The 19,555-nt window shown below is 37.4% G+C and overlaps 1 long non-coding RNA gene across 1 annotated transcript in view; it reads left to right on the forward strand.

Moving 5' to 3' along the window:
* The window catches only part of LOC108639712, a 38,662-nt gene extending 23,323 nt beyond the window's left edge, over positions 1 to 15,339 (forward strand). The window contains exons 2-3 of the long non-coding RNA XR_001920674.1: positions 12,937 to 13,041; positions 15,306 to 15,339. This is a non-coding gene — a long non-coding RNA (uncharacterized LOC108639712). The remainder of the gene's footprint in view (positions 1 to 12,936; positions 13,042 to 15,305) is intronic.
* The last annotated feature ends 4,216 nt before the right edge of the window (positions 15,340 to 19,555 follow it).

Consider the following 19,555-nt stretch of genomic DNA (forward strand, 5'->3'; position numbering starts at 1 on the left):
GAAATATGAATGAAATATTCTTAAAATACTTGACACATCCCAGAACTGCCACTGAGCTACAACTGGACCTGGTTGGCAATTCCCCATCAATAACTCCACATGAAAAGTGGAGACAGTTACCCAGAAGCAAATTGAACTCTGAGAACCCTGAGGGCACTCAGTATAAATAAATGAATTAACAGCTGCATCAGGTGTTGAATAATACCAAAACAGGCACAATTTTGTTTTTGGATCAGAGCTGGAGAACCCTAGGCTCCTCTATGTCTTTACTGTTCTTGGGAACACTGTTTTATTAGATCATAGAATCATAGATCATAGATGCTTTATTTGTTTCCCTGGATGATAAACGTGGGTCCCTTCCAACTCAGCATATTCTATGATCTGACAGCTGATCTCTGTAGTGCCTAAGATGGTGAGTTTATAACTGTACCCCTTTCTGCTCCCCCATTGGGTACTACTGACTGCCAGCTCAGTTTGCCACTAAAGGAATTTGAGTTGTTTAAACATTGTGATGTTTGTATTTGTTTTGTTGACATTCAGAGGGCATTGTGTGTTCAAATGAAATGTGAGATCTTGGTAAAACTGTGACATCTAACCTTACCACCACTGCACCAATTTTCACATGTTTTTTCTGGATCTTCAAACTCTGAATAAAACATGCTTTTATAGTATCTAACACACAACTGAGTTTCACAGCAGCTCATGAACTGCTAAATTCTTTTAAAAATTAGTCTGGCAAATATTTAAATGTGGAAGGTGTTCTTTTTAGAAACTTGTTTACCCACCTACTATATTGTCATTATCTCACTTTTAATTGCCATTTATTTATTGGATTCTGACAAAGAGTTGCAAAACATGCCTCTGATGATTGCATACATTCAAACACATTTAGATAGCACTTGCCTTAAGCAATTGGTGCTGTGAAAGTATTCCTTATGTAAAAGAGGTGAAAAAACCCTGTGAACTAAAAAGGAGACAATTTTCTGTCATCTTTAGAAACACACAGTCAGTCAAACACTAACAGCAAGTTTGCTAAAACAGTGGAAAAACCCCAAGCTTTGTACGTCAGCATTGCAGTATCTTTCACAAATGGTTCCTGCAGCTTTGTGACAAGAAGACACAAGACATCAATCTTCTCCTCATCTGCAACAACAAAATCATACTCCACTTGGGACATCTAATTTATTTTCTCTGTCTTATAGGCAGGAGCAATGTTCCCTCATGCACTAAAATGCTCTGAAATATACATGGAGCAGTGCTGTGTCACTGAAAAACATTATTGGAATAGTATCACAATTGTAATGGTCTAATGATAAAGTGAGAAGTAAGGTGTGACAGACTAGATTTCTCTCTTGTATTTAGACATCTGGAAAAAGATTTGTGTAGAATGTTCTGTCATCCAAACAGTTGACTTGGTTGCCTTAATGGGTCATCATTTCCTCCTTTCTGCAAGAATGTCATCAGCATTCACATATCACCCTGATATGTGAATATATTGGCACCTGGTTCCTTCTTACTCTTAACAGTAGAAGGCATAAAAGAAGTACCAGTTATGCCAAGAGGGAAAGAAGTTAGGGAAGGAGTGTAAGACAAATAATAACTTAGGGAACAGGGGTCGAAGTCACTAATATAGCTAAACCAAACATTTGCTTAACTAAAGAATGTTCAGTGACCCATTTCTATCATAAGTATTAATTATGACACTGGTGTGTCTCAAACAGATCACTTGCAGTGCAAGGCAGATTCTGCTTGAAAAAACCCATTAAATAACAATATTAGAAAGTGTGTGACTGGCTCGCCAGTAATTCGAACTTGTGTCCTTCTCTCCGCGTGCTTGCACTGCCTCTTGCTTGAATTTAGTAAAGCAGAAGATTAAAGCTGTCAGTTTACATATAAGGGTTAAGAACTCCAAAAGGATTTATGATCTCTGTGCAGTCTCCAGGGAGAATAAGCAGACTGTTCCCTGCCAAAACACTCCTAAGCTGCCCTGCAGTGAGAAGCATTACAGGAAAAGTACCAGAGTTAGACAGGGGGAGGGGGAATAGCTCGGGAATAGGGAAATGCAGCTGTCAGCATCTTACCTGCTGTGTCTATTCTCCATTCTTACTTCAGCATACTTCTTCTTTTCTTTCAATAAATGTAAATTTAAATAGGCTTAAATTTAATTCAAATTTTAATTAATTCAAGTCACAGAGTACCAGTACATCTTCTGCTGCATACAGAAACTTCCTTAGAATAATGAACTTTAGGAACTCAGAAATAATGAACTACTAAGAACAGTGAATTACTCATGAAGATGGCTCCTTTCTCAATTTGCCTATTCCTTGTTTGAAAAAATATTAATAATTTACAACTCCAATGCTGGCTGAGACAATTTTTATCGCTTTAGCACTCTCCCGGAGAATAGTGTTTATCAAACTTTAATTAATGATCACAGTATTTTAGTGTCTGAAAATCTGGGAATAATTTGCTTTCAGCTCCTCTCATTGAAGTATTACCAAAAGCAAAATCTTTAGGAATGATCACGGTCCAGTCTCTTGTCAAAACACAATCATATCATCTGCTTCTGCCTCAGTAGCTTTTGCACAAATTTATCAGTCAGCAGAGGTCTTTCAATGACTGATTTCTCAAAGGGTTGTTGAGAGGACAGTAACTCTAGCCAAGGGAAAAAAAATCCCTGTGATTTTACTACAGATCTGCATCTGAGGCAAATGCTTATGTGTTGCAGCTGTGTGAAGCATCCAGCTGGAGGAACACACATTTCTGTAAATATCAACCATAGTTCATCTCAGTCTGCATTTCCACTGCCTCATCAGACTGTGGCAAAGGTAATGACAAACATTTACAGGAGCCTAAGCTCACCCACATGCTTATTCATGCGATTCCTGTCATTTGGGTTGGCATTTCAAAAACTGCCCAATTGGCACCGAATCTGCTGCTTAAGGGTACGTTCAGCAGGGGTCAACCCCACCTTGAACATGGAGAGGGGGGCTGTTTCTCACTGTACAGCCCTTCCCCATTAGTGATGAAGAAGCAGTGTTTTTGTCAGCCCCAAAACAAGAGGGAGGGTTTCACTATCTGGCTCAGAGAAGGGCCATGATGACTGCACCTCAATAGTTGTTTCAAGCAAGACATTGCATGTCCTCACTTGTGTAGCAATTTATATCTTGTTTGCATAAGGTGTGTGAATGAGATGCATCTTTCCTGTGAAATTGAAGCATTTCTGAACAGTCATGTAATAAAGGTATTAGCGTGCCTGTCTGCATGCATAATGCCGAAGGAGAGGGAGGAAAGTGGCTGAAACTGGAAGGAAAATTAAGAAGCTCAAGAATTCTCTCTAACTCCAGATCAAACTTCTGTGCATCTTTGGCCAATGCCTTTCTGCATTACGGAACACTGGCAAAACGAAATGCAGTCTGGTGTAAGTCATGCACAAACCCGGCTGTGGCTTTGAGTATGCTGTGCAACCCCAAGTAGTGCTAAAACTCGGTAAGCAGGAGAAGAATCTGATACTTCTGTATACTAGATTGGCTCCAAAACATGCCTTCTTAGTGTACCTGAGAAGTAATTTTCTTATAATGTCATTGAATGTTTTAATTCCATGAGCATCCACGTGTAACAATTCATGGGGGGAAAAAAATCAACCATAGATTACCTAGAGATGCAGTTCTGCCTGAACTCTGCAATTCTGTATGGTTTGGGTTAAACTGGTTGTCAGAATGACTCACTGAACTGAGATCATTACAATGGGAAAGAATTCTTCTGGAAGGAAATTAATGAGTTGAAGGTACAATCTGGCAAGACCCAGGATACTGGTACCATTTCCAAGCAAATAGGAAGTTTCTTTATAGAACACAAGTATTTTTTGAGAGCACTAAGACAGTGCCATAAGGAAGTGTAGGAGGAGAGCAGATTACAAGGCAGGATCTCAGAAAAACTCAGAGGCAGGAAACAAGCAGAAGAAGCTGTGGGGAGCCTGTCTACATCCCAAAGTCTCTTTGGAATGACTCCAAAGTTAGGAACTGAGAAGACATGGGAAAAGAAAGACAAGCTAATATATTTTCCAATTATACAATGCTTTTATTGTTATCTCCATCCCTTCCATGCCAGACCTAACAGCTTAATAAATTTTCAACCTTTTTTTGGTCAGGAAATGAACTGAAGTTGTACTTCAAAATCCCCTTTTTCTTCTACTTCCAGCGCTCAGCCCCAGTGTCAGTCTTGTCACACTTCAACACCTGATTTGTTTCCTTTCTGGGCAATGCAGGACATTTTATCCTTGTATGAATCCCTTTCTATCATGGTTTCTCCTCCATATGGGCCAGAAGTCCAAGGTAGATGGCTGATAGCAGTTGACTGCATTTTGTCTCTAGCCACCAACTGCATATGCAAAAAGCTCAAACCAAGAATAAATACAAGCAATACAGTAAAGCAATCACAAAATTACCATGAATACAGTTCCTTCCACATTGTTAGACACTGAAATCAATGTATTTTCTAAAGAAAACAGGAAAAAAAAATCATCATATTTCTTCTTTCCTCAAGGATAGTCTCAGTATTTGTTTTTTAATTTATTGCTTAAGTTTAGCATTCTCCATAGTCAGGTGACAATAATTTCCCTGTAATCCCTGACAAATTCTTCAGTGGTTTTCCTGTTGTGGAGGATTTCTCTCAACTAATTTTACCTGTTTGAAAGTCAGATATCTTCCATAAATTCAAAATCTGGGTACCTTCTCTAATGGAAAGATAAGCACTTCCCATCTGTCTTAAATTTCTATCTTCAAGTGGCTGAATCATCCACTGGAGGTGCCTATCTCTCTCCATTAGAGCAGCGTGAGAAATCAGACAAGTAATTTAAACTTGATGTTTAAAGTTAGGTGGCTAAAGTCAGGTATGATGAATCCCACCCTTTGACACTTTAACAGCACCTTGAGTTACACTTCTCTCTATTTCCAAATGAGAACAGTTTAGGAGGATTTATAATTGCTTGAGCCACACACTTCTTGCAGATGATCCCAAAGTAATCAGGTGTGAAACTAGATTATAAATATTTGTTGAGAACAGGAAAAGCAAGCCAAATTTTTTTGGCTGGAAATTTTTTTGTTCCCTGGAAAATTTTACTGACATTCAGTGACAGAAGGGAATACTGATTTGGGACAATTTCCTGTAACAGAGGATACTTTAATCTTCATCAGCATTGTTTTGTAGATTGAATCTTTTAGCAAAATTTAGTACACCTGTTTGATGTCTTATGGAAGAGGCCATGTTTTTAAGCTGCAGATACTAAATCTATAACAGTTAATATCGAAGTAGTATGTGGTTAGAGCTTTGGTTAAAAGTCAGTTTTGATGAAGTTAGTTTTGGCAGGGTGAGTCTAATTTATAACATATACTGTACTGCCTACAATTCATATAAACCAATCTTCTAGTGAACAGCTCAAAAAAACATTGTGGTGAAACACTCTTAAAGGTATTTTTCATTAACTACATTAGTGTACAGATGATGGCCAGAGCACACTGACTAAACAATTTTCTTGTCAATGTTCTGTCTATATTGTCAAGAGTTAGAAAGGGGAATATAATAATTTTTAAATCAAAGCTCTGTTTAATGGTAGTGCTCCATCTGAGATGCATGCCATTTAGTTTTCCTGTGTTGAGTTCTGGTACTATGTTCCCATGTTTCTGAGTTCCTGTGTTTCTATCCTAGGATGCCGTGTTTCTTATGTTGAATTCTCATACTCTACCAAAGTGCACAGGAACCTCGATTATCACAGGAAAAATGGTTCCTAGGTATCTTTAATTGACTTTGCAGGATCAGGGGCTGTTTTTGAAATCTCTGATATGAATGATAATTCAAGGTGACCCCCAAAGACATCAGTAATTCTAGGAACAAAGCCTACTTATTTTCAAATCTGTTGTTTCAAATATTGCTTTTTTTCTGGTTTTTAGAATTACCGTTCTACTACAAAATCAGGTTAATTATAATTATAAAGTACCAAAATCTTGTGTGCCTTAAATGCATCATGTATTCAAGAAACCCTAGATGCATGAATTACATTCCCAGAGGCATTCACAAATCAGTGTAATTAAGTTAACCTCCATAGTTCATACATTTTCTGTCTTTTTTTTTTTTTTTTGTAAATCATTAACTGAAAGAATTATTTTCTTACAATAATGAAAAAAAGCAAACATTATTTGATCATGACTTTTACTCATGACCTTTTTCAGGCAACAAAGCAAAAACTCAGGGTTACATAACCAAAATGTGCCCATGGACTCAAAGAACAGAAAATTTAACAGAGCCAGCATTGTCCCTTCAGAAGGTGGCTGGCAGGTGAAATGAGTGAGGAAGAGCCTCAGCAGTGAGTTCTGCAGTGTGACCTCAGACCAGCACAAAGCATGTGCTTGACGCCGGTTTCTCCACTTCTTAAAGGGCAAGAGCAAGAGAAAGGCTGATTCCTTGAGCCCAGCTGATCCAGAGAGAGCAGTAATGTTGTCCTTCTGGTAGCTGGAAGAATGTTACCATCACTTGATCACTAGGACTGCGCTCAGAGAGAAGCACTGTAGCATTTAGGAAATGTCTGTCTATACTTGTTTTCATTGTTTGTGTTATTTGGAGCTATCTGCCATATTCCTACAAAGTGACTTCATCTGAGAAATGTGCAACCAGTTACAGCCAAGTGTCAAAGAATGCAAACAATAAGACAGAGAATGTAGAAGTTTAATATTTACTTAGTGTTTTAAAATAGAACATCTATTCCAACATACGTAGAGGTTTAGATGCCATGAGAAAGGGAGAGCACTCATCTGAGAAGTGCACCAGGCAGTTATTATTACCCTGTAGCTTTCCCTTTTCTGCTTTTCAGTTTTCATGAGACTTCACAAGCAATTCAGTTTCCAGATCAATTTACACATTGCCTTGTACTCATCGGAGTAACTTTTTTTTTAATTTTTTTTTTGGTCTGGAACATTACTGAGGGGAGAGATAATTGGAGAATGTGTGTAACATGAAACACCTGCAGATTTGTATAAAGTAAATAGTATCTTGTTTATGTTTCCCATGACTTAGTTAAAGAATTGGGAAACAGGCCCAAATCAATACAGCTAAGTGTATGCATTGTGTAAATATGGCCACATCCCAAAAAGAAGTATTAAGTGGGAGGGCACTGGACACTGGGTAGTTTTTTTGCTCATGTTTTTGCACATAAGTACATCCTGTAAAAAGGATAATTATGTATGTGGCACTTTCTTTTTCTTTTCAGAAACTAGAATAACTAAATGTTATTATATTTAGCAGGTTTGTAGTTAATCTGCTTGAGTACCAGTTTAAAATTTCACTTTAGTCTTTTTGTTTATTTAAAATTCTGCCCATAGATACTCAGACACTATTCTCTAAATCCACATCCTTATGTTCCAGGTTGTAGTTCAGAATAAGGATAACCCAAGCTCACAGCACAGACTCAGGCACTGTTTCCCTTGGAGCTGAGGTTCATTCCTACATGCCACTTGGTAAAGCTGGTTCTCAAAGAAATGGCCTTTCAGAAGAGCAGGAGCTTGAAAGAAAGGCTTAGGAGAGGAGCTTATGACTAATTTGATTCAGCCAGCTCACAGGCATGTGTCTTTCCCAAGATAATCAGCCTCCAATCCTTTTCTGGTGATAGTAAGCATTCAAGAAGCTTAGACTGGACCTGCTAAACCCCTGCACTTGTAATTCGCTTGCACTGGCTTCCTCTTATATATTCCTTAAATTCCAAGTGCTTTCTGCAGGAGTTCTCTGCTGTCTCTCGCCTATTAGGGACCTCTCTTCTCTCATGATTAAGTAACAGTTATCAGGCATGTTGTAGGAGTGCCAAGGATAAGGAAAGGCTGCCTGAGGCTCATGTTGTGAACAGTTCAGCTGTAGCACCCACAGCAGTCTACCTCACGTGCTGTTGGACTGAAAACTCCTGGGCAGTCCTAATCCTAACCTCAGGAACAAGGTTACCATGCGACTCAACTACTCCAGTCCAGTTAACATCCAAACTAAATCTATCGGAAGCTCATGTCATCTGCCTTGAACCCCACAGAGCTCTCTTCTTTTGGCCTCTCTGGGGTCCAGCCTCTGTGAACGTTTGGACAGATGGTCCTTAACACGAGGAAGGTTGGTTTACGAAATTGTACATTTTCAGCCTAACAAAATAATCGACTTCAAGGGTCTTGGGATTCTTAGAAGTTGGGTTTTCCGTGATGTTTTAGTCCTGGGGAGACACACAGTGGTTTCTAAATGTGAAAAGGTAGTAGAATAAATGGGACTGTCATCTGAGTAATTTGGGGGTTTTATGCTGGATCAAGATGGGAACAAAACGTGAAATTGCTGTCATAACTTGCATATCAGCCTCTCTTTGTCTATTTATTGCGTTTGTTCCAGTAATGACTCAAGAGTAAACATGGACAGGGTCTCACTTATCATCGTACAAAATTAAATATATAGCAATGTATATTGTTGCTTTTTTTAGTGCTTTATATCCAAAGTACACTTGGAGGCTCTCTCAGGTACACGTTGTCCTGCTTGCAGCCAGCCAGTCAGGGAGATGATCAAGAATTCTGTGCTATGCAAAACCGACATTCTGAAAACATTGTACCTCCTAAGCATTAGTTTGAAAGCAACTTACCAGCATGGAGACCTGTATATCCTCAAATAAGAAAGATCTTACTTGCAAATGGGGAAGTAAAATGATATGAAGTTTAGGACAAACTCTAAATGACCAGAATCATTCTCTTTAGTGCAGGTCAGCATAATCCAAGGAAGTTTTAGGTTTAAAAATTCTCAACAACACCTTGTGTGGTGTGGTTCTTCAGATCCACCATGTTCAGATTAACACTTGATTGATCCTCCTGGAAGGGTCACTACAATGGGAATAAAAACCTCACTCACTGCTGCTCAGGCAAATTTTCAGAATACTTGTTTCTACTTTTGAAAAGACAAGACAGTTGCACGGGGACAGAAATGATACTGGCAAATTGCTGCAAGGAAACCACCTGACCAAGGGTGCAAGACTCTAAGACTATTTTATTGCCAATGTCACTGTCAAAACATGAATACTGTTTCCAACTCTCCTGTTACTGGGCATCTCCTGAATAGTCTAGTACTTTCAAAATTGCTTTGAAAGATCTCAGCCTTAGGTACATTTTTTGTCTCCCTCTGTAAATGTTTAATTACTGGCTCACAGCATAATGTCCAGTTGACACAAGCATGCACACATCCTGATGTCTACATTTCCATTACCTTATAGTCACACAACACTTTGTGAATGCTGTTAGAAGCTATTTAAATGTTTTGCACCACATCAAAATCACTGTGCAGCATGTTGAGTGTTTTCACAAAGATATGCAAAAATCCATACAGTCACAACCTCATAGTGCCTGATAATTTAGATGCAATTTAATAATACTGTAAATGTATTGATATATATATGAAAAATACTTTTTAAAACCCTCTCAAAATTCAGTAATCCACTTTATAGAAATTGGACTTACAGAAAAGATATTCCCGCATAATGAAATATAACAGTGCTTGGTTGGAAATACTTATGCTGCACTGTAACTCTAAGCTCTGCTGGAGTATGTAAGATTTTATCAAGACATGTCAAGTAAATTGTTCGTAACTGGATCACAGCAATGCAGCAAATCTAAATCAAGATTAAAAACACAGCAGAATGCATATAAAACCTCCACAAATCTGCCTGAGAGGTACTTGCAAGTGGTTTGTTTGGATGTGTGATATCTTGTTCCATTTTTAACATTTTCAGCAGAAAACAAGCTAAACTCAGCACTCAAAGGTGAAAAGAAATGTGAAAGTACTTATCAGATGATGAACATGCGGAAAAGATGGCACCATCTCCGGTTTTGCTATTATTAAAATCACTGTTTCTGCAGGGAGTCAACTCCTGTGCAACAAAGTCTTTCAGCATATGCCAGCATTTTAGCACCAACCAGTTCTATTCCTGATTAATGAAACATCTAGTCAGTTCTAACAGAATTTAAATATGTATAAAAATTGTAAGTTTAAGTGAGTTGCTCAAAGCCACTGATCTTCTGGCACAGAATTTAACATCACCTGAATGTAAATGTCATAAGTTAAACAGAAGCTGACTTCTTTCACTCTGGGGATTTTAACATTACTCATACAGCACTTAGTTTGAGATTACTCTACTGAAATTAATCAGTTTTGCTATCAGTTATTCATGATGCTTAAATTTAAAATTTAAATACAAAAAAACCACCAACTCCTCAACATATTTCAGTCCACTTCATAGTGAGTGGTAATTTTGTCTAATGCAGATTTCTAACTTTTAACAGTGTAGATGATACTGTTTTGATCTAATTTCCACCAAAACTTAGTAAGCAGCACATTGCATACTCCAAGGAAAATGCTGTATTCCTCAAAGGGTAGATTATCAAAGTACTTCATAGCTCTAATTATAGCTTTCTGGCATTAACAACCTAGAACACAAATGACATCCGTTGGATATTTGTTAATTATGTTTTTGAATTGCTTATGGCTACAGTGGAGGATATATTCCAGGCTCTGATTTCTATTAATAGATGCCTGCTTTGGAAAGCATAAAACTCCCTCTTTCCTGTCCAACCCCTCCATAGCTAAGACAGACAGTCACCTTCTTTTAAATCACCTACTCTCAATAAAATACAACAAACTGCTGCTCTCCCATATGTAGGGAATATCCATGTGGATGCACAATGTGTAGATCTCTAAGTTTTGTGAAATGGTTTGTGAGCCCTTAAAAAATGCAGAACACTAATTAATCTGAGACAGTAGTTGTATTTAGTGCTTTCATGGACTTCAGTGTTCTGTAATCCTTTAGGAATAGGTGAGGTTCAGTTCAAAGGGATGCTTATCATAGCTATCTGAACACACTGAGATTAGACCATACTGTAAACAGCATAAAGTGAACTTTCTTACTAGGCATCTATTAATTTCTCTTTTGATCACTCGGAAACAATTCAAGTGCAATCAGACCCCATACCAAAACCTGGAACTGTGGAGCTATAATATTTACACAGTCTTTTGATAACAAATACTGAATTTCAGAAAGTTCTGACAAAAGCTCATGTCTGCTTTTGTTTTGCCTCTTCAGCTTTACTGAACTGACTGAATCTAAAGAAGGACCATATGCACGTAAGATTTCTCCCCAGTTTTAGGACCACCAACAGCTAGTCCATATGACAGGAGCACAGATTTTCTCTTCCACTATCACTGTTAAGTCCCCTCTGCTTCTACAACTGTGAGGAGGAAGACGCATAGTAAAGTACCTGTTTCCCCATGAGTGTTTCCAATAGAAAATACAAGATATATTTTGAAAAGTAAGAAGATGTAAATGAGACCTGAAAATGCTGTGGAATGATCTCTTCAGGAGATGGAATATTGCTACACCAAAAGCAGATATTTTAAAGTTCACAGTAGTCATAAAATATTATAATTATGATATAAGTAATACTATTGAATTAATTGCTCTTTTTGTATAACAAGGTGATAGTCTTTTCAGAAATCTTACCCCGTATTTTCAGAAATGTCCTTGAAAAGAACGTACTCTACGTACTCACTGTAGACACAAACATTTACATGTTGCAGCTCGTGGTAGAGATTAAAAAAAAATTCATGAAAACATATTACGTATGAATTGACAAGTTGGATAAGAATGTAAAGACTGATCCAGGAACATGTATCTGCCACTTTTGGCATGGAATAAGCCTGACATTACACCTGCCCTGGCTAGGTGAAAGATTGTCTGGATATGAAAAGGCAGAACAAACACTGACAATGGGACTTTCATGTGAGAGGCTGGAGAACTTTGTGGTGTGAGGGTAGGGCAGATAGAAATATCTGCTCAAATGCGCTCTCCAAGGGCAGAACACCAGTGCCAGTCAAACCCTAGATGAGAGACGAGACAGGGGGAAATCTACCATTGCAGGTTTTGTTAGGCAAGCATGTATTGTAAATGCCATTGGGGCAGTTGATTTGTCTTACTCCAAAGCTACAGTTACATACCTTCTGAAAATCTATTTTTCTTTCTCCTCACCCTGCCCATTATTGTTCTCATGGTCTTAGGCCATTGCACTTTTTTCTTGGTCAAATTTGCCTCTCTAGGTCATAGATGGCTGTAATAACTCTACTGCTTCCTTTCAAGGGTGAAAAAGAATCAAAAGGAGACCTAGAGGTCCTGCATCTAGAGGCAAAGATTTTATTCTCCAATCATAGAATCCAGTGTAGAACAGTTCTCTTCTCATAGCCTGGGTGACAAAAGCTTCCCCTCCCCTACCCCTGCCCTGAGTCTTGATGCAAGCCCCACACATCTCATGGGTTGTGTGCCAGCTCCCTCATTTTGCAAACTTTTAGAACTTTGCTGGCCTATCTGCTCTCCACAGCCAGCAGAAGGAGTTAGGACCCTTTGGGAGGTGACTGGAACTTGACCAGGCCAGTTGCCTTCTAGAAATTCTCTCCCCACCAGTTTCAGACCGACTCTGGGAAGACAAGGCCCATCAGCTGAACAGATTCATTAATTTCCTGTGAACCGAGGCTTCTGTGCAGCACCATAACTGATTTTCCTCAGAGAATAGGATTGCAAAACTGAAGGGCTCTTGGAGTTAACCTTTAACTCGAATGACTAATCCAGTGTTTTGTATACCCAGGGCAGGTAAGCTCCTAGTGTTCCCATCAGAAGAGGAAGACAAGGTGCTTTGGCACAGCCGGGTTGTAGGATGTTGGCACTGGAAGGTAGTTTAAATGGGAGCTCTGGAAGAGGCTGTTCTATTCCTGTCTTTGGGCAATTCCCATTTGGGCTAGTCCTGCATAGCAGAAATGAGGTATCAAAGCAGCAAATTTATTCACTGAGAATGGCTTTTTCCCTGCTAAAATTTATGTTTATACTCTGTAAACCAGGAGGTGAGGAGCAAAAGAAAGACTTGGCTCTTACTAACCGTGGGGAGGGAGAAGGAGGAAGCAAAGGAAGAAAAAGAACAGCCTTATCCTGGCAAGAAAACAATGGTGAGAGGGAGAGGAAAGAATTTTCCCTGCATACTTTCCCAAGTTGGAACACCACTGAGGAAGCATCTGAGTTACTTCTCTGAAGGTTGTTTGCACCCTTGAATCTTTGGCAATAATTTAATGTACAAAGCAGTTACTCCCGTATTTACCAGGCAAGAAAAACTGAAGTACAGCATTTCTTTTGTGAAATTAGGAGGACAACAAATTATTGACCCAATTAGTCACATGGCTTATAATATTTTATATATATAATATATATGGCTTATAATATTTTTGTCAAATATATAGAAGTACATATGTAATTTTCTAATGTTGTACTGCCTAAATCAGAGTTGCTGTCATAATTAATTCATCTTTAACTAAAGAACACCTACTTTCCTGTATATATAAGTAAATAAATAAGTAAAAAAAAAAAAAAGTATAAATAAGTAAATAAATAGATTTTCAGTTTGCATTTCAGCAAACTTTTCATGCAAGAGTGCTATGTATCCATAGTTCCCATGAACTACAGGGATACATTTCAATTAATGTATTGTTATGATGAAACTCTAGAGCTATTTCTGAAAATCCACTATTTTGAGAAATGCTAGTTCATGTTTTAGAAAATAAATCTTAGGAAAATAAAACTGGCATCAAGATACTAATTTACAAACCCACTAACCAGACTCAGAACAAGACAAAAGAGTGTCTACTACTAAATCAGTCTCCAAACCTGACAAGAATTTGAATAGAGGTTGCAATATTTCAGTGACAGGGCAGGACTAAAATAAACAGACTGATTACACATTTTGATCTTGTTTTGTGGGTTTGGGTTTTTTTGGGAGAGTTGTTTGTTTGTTTGTTTGTTTGTTTGAAATAATAAATTAGCTAAGCATTTCAGCTGCATTCAGTGTTCATCAATTACATTTAAAAAAGCAGCACAACATCAATGTAAGTTAGAAACAATTACATCAGAGAACAATGGAAAAATGATCCAGTAGAATCTAAGGTTTTTCTCAGTACTGTGTTTTCCCCCAATATCTGCAGAATGACTTGACTGTTAAAAAATAGGACTGAAATCTGACCCATGTCCAAGTCAGAATGCAGGTGAAGAAATCAAGAGTGCCTTCAATTGTGTATGTGAAATGTTTATCATTCAATATGACATTAGCCAGATTAAAAACAAGAATTTTGGTACATCTGGATAGTACAGCAACAGCTGCAAAAATTTAAAAGTTAGTATGTACTGTAACATGTTATCCTGGATTTCTAAACTTTCTGCCTTTAGCCCCGACCTTTCCTTCCTGTGCATATTGGATAAACAGAAAACGCAATCTGTACTGTGAACTCTCAGTGAATCACATTTGTATTCATGAGTCAGTTATCTTAAAGGAATATTCATTTAACCACTAAAATATTATTTATCAAAAGACTAATTATTTTACAGAACTGTAAGGACTATATTGTGTGAAGTATTCATAGCTAACACAACAGTTTTAATGCATAGTTATTTTCTAATTTCATTGTCTTCAGTGGTAAAAACATTACGTAATGTTTGAAAGTCACCCTGGTTTCTTCAAGAAAAACCATTCATTTTCTTTGAGAAAAATTGAAATATTATGGGGTTTTAATCAAAAAACAATTTAATGAAATATCATCAGAAATCCAGTTGAAGATGCAAATGCATGAAAACTGATTAGATTATTAAATCAAAGTTGCAGTTTTCACAGAGCACTGTTAAGTACAAGTTTTCGGGTAATCTTACTAGGGAAGGCCTTTCTAGTGTCTTCTATATATTTAATGACACCTACATTTTAGTTATGGTAATAATTCATAAGTAGACGACCATTTAATTACATCCAGTTGCCAAATGCTTGAGATGTTAACACTTCATCAATCTGTTGACGGAGAATCAAGGAATGATTGGAGTGACAAGCACTGCCTTCCTAAACGTCATTCTCAGCATTTACCTGTTTTACTTGGTCAAAAGGAGAAAACACCTGCTTTCCTGTTGGAACATGAAAGTAGGTGCATTAATATCCTACCTATACAGAAATAATTGTCAAATTAGCAAAGTAATGGTGGCATCCATATTCTATTAGTAGTAGAAATCTAGAAAAAACCCTCCATACTTTTTTGTCTAATATTACATTTCTGAAGTGTCAGTTTCCCTTCAGACAAAATATGCTGTGTGTTATTTCCTGCAAAAGCTGTAATTAGAATTTAAAATTTACCAAAAGTTTCCCCCAAATCATACACAGAATTTTTTTTTATATTTAATACAGGAACAAGTTACAATGCCTGTGGATGGATCAGAGTATATGTTCACCTGAGGAGTGAAAAACTCATATGGGAAAAACCCCATATGAATCATTAAAGAATCTGCAATGGAGTTCAGTCTGCGGCTCACAACTAGGTTCAGTTGCTAGAAAATTAAATGCAGAGAAATTCTATGTAAATATCATTACTCAATTCTATTTCCAGTTTCCATCAAATACATTTCTTTCCCAAAAAAAAAAAAAAGAGCAACCAAATAAATAACCTCAGTCACAATACTTAAACATGTCTGGTGAGAGGTGAAGTATTTCAATCCATATCTCTAAACCTCCTCATTTGTGTCCATATATTTTACCTTTTTTTTTCTTTTCTCATGTACTAAAACGTAAAACAAGGGATCTCTTTTAGCAATCCACCTCTGTTTGGCATGTGTCTTAAACAAACTGCTTGATCTTAGTGAACCTGAACAAGTTGAATGCTAAATGAATTCTTCAGTGGCTTGCTGAATAGCAAAGGAGATAAACACATACTTATATAATTTGCTAAGTTGGGTGACCAGCTATGTATATAATATAGATATTCAACTGAATATTTATTCCAGTACAGTATAGGAGATAAAGCAGTTTTTAAAATTCAGTGGCCTAGAGGAGTACTGAAAACTGTAATCTGGGATGAGATACTTTTCAACCTGCTAAAACTCCAGCTGTATTGTTGGATGAAGGCCAAGAGGAAAGACAGAGCAGAACAAGACAAGGAATATAAAACAGAGTACTAGCCATCATTTTAGGAGAAACAATCAGATAGGGATCCAGAATTTCACTTGTAAATGAGACAAGATGGGCGGAATGGTGGCAAATCCTTGTCTATGTCTTTGCTGTGGAAGGTGACTGATCACACAAGGAACAAGGTTTTGTCATTACAGGGCCAAAATGGAGGACAAAAGTAATGAAAATCAGTTATCATTTCTGTTACAAAACAAAACAAAAACATTCTTTGAAGACATCATACCATACAGGGTATAGGAGGAAAAACTGCTGCTTACTGACAGAGTAAAGACATAAGAAGGAATACTGAGCACTGCAAAAAGACAAATTTAATTATTTTTGCATTTTGATGTTCCAGCTGAGAAGGATAACCAGATCTCACAAGTAGAGGATGTGCAGGGACAGCTGCAGGACAGTATTTCTGATGCATTTTCTTCAGCCACTGAGAAGATGAAGCAGTGCCTAGGATATTAATTCCCTTTGACATAAATGCACGATGACAATAGGCTGTGACATGTGGGGGTTATGCTTCCCATATGTTTTTTGACACAGTTGAAGTAGTTATTTTTGAAACTGCATAAAACAAATTTTACAATATGACATATGGGATAGGAATGAGCTGTAGCTACAGTAGAAGTTCTCCCTCTTGGTCTAAATGAACTGCTTACAGGACATTTTGAAAATATGAACCAGTTAGTTGACCAAAGCAGGAGCAAGTCGGTCTCTGTTTTGCTGGTGCTGTAGGTACCTTTCATTAAGGGGGAAGAAAATGGAAAGAGTAGATTATCTTTTGAATATTTCTACCAGAATTTCCATCCAATTTTGTGTTGCCAGTTTAGTTTCCAAGTATTTATAAAGATACCTGATGTCCACTTTTTCCACCAGCTATCTCTGAATAGAGGTGTTTTCCTAGGAACAAAAGTAAGATAATGCAAACATCATCTGGAAATCTTAAGTGACCTGTGCCAGAAGCAAGCAGGGAGAAAATTCAGATAGCAATTAGTACACTGATTTGGTGAGAAATTCTTTCTAATCCTTGTTGAGAGTTCACATATACTTTGACAGAAACAGATTAGGAGCTTTTAAAAAAAAATCTTCCTCTGCCTGGAAACTGCTGATGTGTTGTTGGTTATTTGAATGGCTCTTCCCTTCTTCCCACCTACTTAAGTCTATGGCATCTGCATAAATGACTTTATTACGCTGTATGCCATTATTTTTAACTTAATTGATTGTCCCATTCTAGTGGAGTGGTTGACTGTAGCCCCCTGTTTTCCCTTTTCCAGTACCTTATGGCATTTTGCACACATATGCTAAGCCCTTTCTTATTTGACCTCTCTGAAAAAACACAGCCTTTTCAGTTTCTTATTTTTCCACTTCTAAACACTTTCATTTCTCTCAAACTGGAGCTTTTTGTCTACTTCTTTTTTCTTTTATGCAAACTAATCAATCAGAACTGTCTGTATGATTTCAAATGGAGATGAGTGACTGATTGATTATTATTATTATAACAATTTCATAGAATAATAAAATTATAGAATTGTTTGGGTTGGAAGGGACCAAAATGACCATCTTTTTTCAAAAACCCTGACATGGGCAGGGACACCTTCCACTAGACCAGGTTGCTCCAAGCCCCATCCAATCTGGCCTTGAACACTTCCAGAAATGGGTCATCCACAGTTTCTCTGGGCAACCTGTACCAGGGCCTCACTACCCTCACAGGTTTTATCCCTTTTTTAACTGTTACAGCATCATGATGGGCCTTTCATCATAATTTTTTTTCTTTTGAATCATTCATGCTTACTTAGCTGAATGTACAGCTGTCTTTACCAATGAATTTTCATAAACATTAAATTTCCTTAGATGTCCTGGGGACCATTCATTCAGGTCACCCTGATCTTATCCTGGGGAAAAAAAAGTTCAAAAACATTTTTAATGATAGAAAGAAAAACATTTGGATTCCAGCCCTACATAAAGTTCTTTTAATAGAACTTCAGTATAATGATTTTCAGAGATTAGCGATAAACTCTTTGAAAGGATGCAGGTGAGTCACTGTGTTAGCATTTAAAGACTTAATAGCATATACAAAAATACCCCAAGAAAAAAGAACACTTGAATATTTAGCATTGTTCAGGAATACAATATACAGCAACTTATCCTGGCAACATATCTTTAAAAGTTACACAAAGAACCTACAACTAATATCTATAATGCAGTCTGTAGTTCTAAGTCTGAAAGCAATGGAAAAACAAGTACATTGCTACAAACGTGCGTTTTCAGCTTCCACTACTTATAAGATTATAATGGATTTGACTGCCTCTGCTATTAATAATTTCCCAAATGAATCTGTGGGTGGAACAAAAATGTGGAAATGAAAACTGAGAGGGTATTGTATGTTCAGGATAATCCACCTCCACTCTTATACAGTAGATGCAATTTGAGCTGTCATCTTTCTATGCCTTAGTTTTCCCATTTGTGAAATGGTTCGTTTCTACTAGATATCTTCTACTACATTAATTCCTTTTTATTCCCACACTAATTTCCTGTTCTGAAAGTGAAAGGAGAAAAATAATTATGAAAAGTGCTTATGAACAAGCTTACCTGATTCCCTCCGAGTGGCTGTGCTCCAAAGGTTGGGTATGTGTGTGGGACACAATTCTCCTGTGCAGACACCCTCAAAGATGTGGTAAAGATGGATCTTCCCTGCACGGTCCCCCAGGATCCTCTCCTCTGATGCCAATCATACACCATAAGCATCACAATTACATACTGTACCTCCCCAAGTATTTGAATATTAATTGAAATTAAAGGAGTAAGAGAGGACACTGGTGGCATATAATAGAAGTAGTGTAATCCTCCTTTCCCATCACCTTAACTTCCTGAACATTTAAACTCTACAAACTCAAAAAGTAACATGAAAAAATATATAATGAATGGATAAACAGCACTTTATGCTGCTGGCATAAAGAGACATTTAGTTTATCATATCGGAGGAGGATATTAGATTTCCAAATAATTAGACTTCTCCCTCCAGTCTGAACCACTTAGTTTAAGCAGATATTTTACTCTACTTTGCCAAATAGCTTTATGGTACCTACCAGAAAGACTCTGAAGCTAAATTCTTCTTAGATTTCTGACCACCTTAGAAAACATCCTAGAATTAATTAAAATCTGTCTTTCTGGCAAATTCAGTAGTAGAAATGAATGAAAAATTCTTTCGTTGCAGGGACATGTAGCACACATGAATCTCTTTGGCAGTGCCTGCTCCGGTTCCCACTCTTAAAATGCATGTTAGAACTTCTGTTGATGAGTGGTAGATCCCAAATCTGACTCAAATTGATTTAACTTCTATAAGGTCAGCATACAAAACTTTGCAAGTTTAAACTGCTGTAAAGCTACATATAAGGAATCCACTGATTCCACGTGAAATAATGCATATAAGGTATCATGGAGACATGATTGGCATCAAGTGACATCAGGCAGTAACCATGAAAAAC

This window comes from Manacus vitellinus, unplaced genomic scaffold (assembly GCF_001715985.3).
Source record: "Manacus vitellinus isolate BGI_N305 unplaced genomic scaffold, ASM171598v3 scaffold_23_pilon, whole genome shotgun sequence".
NCBI lineage: Eukaryota > Metazoa > Chordata > Aves > Passeriformes > Pipridae > Manacus > Manacus vitellinus.